The sequence below is a fragment of the Artibeus jamaicensis genome, unplaced genomic scaffold (assembly GCF_021234435.1).
Source record: "Artibeus jamaicensis isolate MK-2021 breed Jamaican fruit bat unplaced genomic scaffold, CSHL_Jam_final scaffold_369, whole genome shotgun sequence".
Classification (NCBI taxonomy): Eukaryota; Metazoa; Chordata; class Mammalia; order Chiroptera; family Phyllostomidae; genus Artibeus; species Artibeus jamaicensis.
In genome coordinates this window covers 23,615,668-23,618,664 of record NW_026522042.1, presented here as the reverse complement: position 1 = coordinate 23,618,664, position 2,997 = coordinate 23,615,668, and the positions used below count along the sequence as shown (strand labels likewise).

The 2,997-nt window shown below is 38.4% G+C and overlaps 1 pseudogene; it reads left to right on the top strand.

Moving 5' to 3' along the window:
- Positions 1-2,848: 2,848 nt before the first annotated feature.
- Positions 2,849-2,997, top strand: LOC128626194 (uncharacterized; annotated as a pseudogene).

The window sequence follows — 2,997 nt, the reverse complement described above, 5'->3', positions numbered from 1 at the left end:
ATGAATTAGATGGGCCTATTCAACATTCAACCCGTGGAAGGTGAGCTTCATTCAATCATTTGAAGGCTTTAAGAGAAAAGGATTGAGGTTCCCCACCCCACTCCAAAAAAGAGGGAATCCTGTCTCAGGACTGCCTTCAGACTCCAGACTGCAACATCAGCTCTTCCCTGGGTCTCCAGCCTGCCTGCCTACCCTGCCAATTTCAGACTTACCAGCCTCCTACAATTGCATGAACCAATTCCTCAAAATAGTGAGAGAGAGATGAGAGAGAGATGCACTGGTTCTGTCTGTCTGCAGAACCCTGTTTAATACACCGGCACAGGGATGGCTCCTGTCATCACACATCACTTAGCACACAGCACTGTTGGTGTAGCCTCTGCTAATCTTTTATTTACCAGTGTGTATATGCCCAGTCCAGTGAGCTAGGCTGTAAGGCCTTTGTTAACAGGCACTACGTCTCCATCATCGACACGCTTCCAACATCCAGCTGAGAACTTACACCAGGAACAAGAGCCCAGTAAAGATGTGTTGTTGAATGAAGCAGTGCTTTTAGTGACAGCAAGTTCTGATGTTAAATGCTCAAGTGTGGTTAATCTACAGATCAGCATCCAAGTCAGCTCATCAAAGAGGAGGAACAGGAAGGAAAAGAAGAGAGAAAAAACAGCCCTTACCAGTTGTTTTCAATTACTAGGACACCTTATTTTACACATTTCTTCTTACACAGCCACCTAAAGACCTGTCGAAGGCAATTCATTGTTCGCAGTTAATTAGGCAGGCCCAGTAGTGAACTTTCCACAATGTGAGACTTAGCCTGCACTGTTTTAAAAATTAAAATCAACAATTCTCTTTTGAAATAAAGTATATTTAAATAGAATAAAATATAAATAAAAATGTTATCTGTGATTATCACCCTCAATTAGGTCCCAAATGTCTGTAAAATTTCATCCTCTGTTTTTAAAAAAAGAAATTATGGCCCTCAGCTCCAGAATCAAAATACCATTCCTGAAAATCAGACTAAATCCTAGGTTAGAAACTTCTGCAGACATCTTTCACAAAAGTATCATTTCCAAGGATTGAAGGATTACAGGATTACAAGATTAATTCATTTTTTGACAAGTCATCTGAATCCATATGTGAATAAAGAACCAATTGGTTTGGTTTTCTAATCAATAAGGTTATTTTCAATGAGTGCCAACACCAACAATTCTGTCCCCTTGGAAAACTGATTTATAAGTGTGTCAAATGGAGATTTTCTTTTACTTCCTATTTTTACTGTTCTGCCTTCAGCTGTCAAGCCAGAACTGAGAGGCTCTCCCCTGAGAGCAGGGAGGCAGAATAGTCTGAGGCCTTCAGAGGTCACCCTTGAAAGCAGGAAACACTCAGCTTTGACCTGGCCTATTGAAATCAATATGACATGGTGCAGAGAAAGGAAGCAGGTGGTGGAGTACAGTTACATCAATATTTTTCTTGATTGCATAATTTGCATTAAATTCTGTTACAAGAGGATTAAATTGACCATGAGAGATACAAAAAGAGTATGAGATGAATCATATCCCAAGTGAATTTAATCAACACTACAGTATTTGTGATGGTGGACTATTTTTCTTTGAATACAGTTATCTTCTTTCTTTCCATTCTAGGTTATGTGGAAAAATACAGTATGCATCATAAAGAAGAGAAAAATGACCTGTGAGTCCCACCACCAAAAGACACAACTATGAACATGTTAGCATATTTGCTTACAGTCATTTCTCTATGCATTTTTATATAATTATAAATCCCACTTTCCCACCTAACACTATAATAAAATAATTGCCTGTATTATTGTAATGTCCTTTTCCTGATCCTCACTCTGGATGTAGAGTTTCTCTAAGTCCCTAGGGCTAGTAAGCAATTGAGCTACGACCCTAACCCTCCTTCGAAACCCATAATCTCCCCACTAGGCCCAACCACCTTTAAAAGAGTCATTCTTTTTGACTCAGTAAATAACTTTTGGGAATCTATATGAAATTTGAAGTGTACATAAAAAGTCTGGGATATTTTGAAATGCAGAAAATCAAGAAAAATTAAAAACTAAATAGATCATGCCACAAACAACCAACTCAAAAGATATATCCCATCAGTTAAAATGGCACAGTATGGCTATCAAAAAGAATAATAATCAGATTCAATTAAACTGTTAAATAGGTACAAATTCATGAGTTCATAATGATACTTTTAAAAAACTTTTTAGGTTGTTAGGCCACCAACTCATTATTCTGAAAATTGACAAATATATAGAAAGAATCAAGAATTTTTCCTGCCTTTGCTATTCAAATTGTACTGCCGAGCAGCCTAACAATTGGCGAGGATAAATTCTTCCTTATGGAAGAGTGACAGCTGACTAAGGTAGAAGGGATGATGACAAGAAGGAAATTGCCATGTCGGTCCTTAATGAGACACTGAGTCGAGGCCATGGCTGTCAGTGAAATGTTTACAAGAAGCTCCTGGAGGGTAGAGCACTCTGATGTCACCTGGACTACTTCTGACTCACTGAAAGTGAGCAACCAGACAGCAGGACCTCCTGATATGGTTGAACTGAAAGTTCACAGGATAAGACACATTATGACATCAAAAAACATTTGAACTTCAATTGAATCAATCCTCAGATCTAGCCATGTTTACAGGAAATACAGAGAACATGATGTAATTCTACAATAAGGGACATAAAGGATAAATAATCCGATTTCTCCCACAAAGTCAACAGCATGAGAGGGAGGAGGAACTGAGCAGACTACAATTCTGAAGAGATGTGGTGGCCATGCTGCTTATGGACTTCACTGGTTCTTACTATTTGAATAACCAACGGAGCTTTGCGCAGTGGCAGTATCGTAGCCAATGAGGTTTATTTAAGGCGCTATTATTGCTAATTGAATAATCAACAGTAAAGACCAAATTGGAGACAACTGGGGACATTTGAGTATGTATTGGGTATTAGAATTTTAAGATAATTTGTTG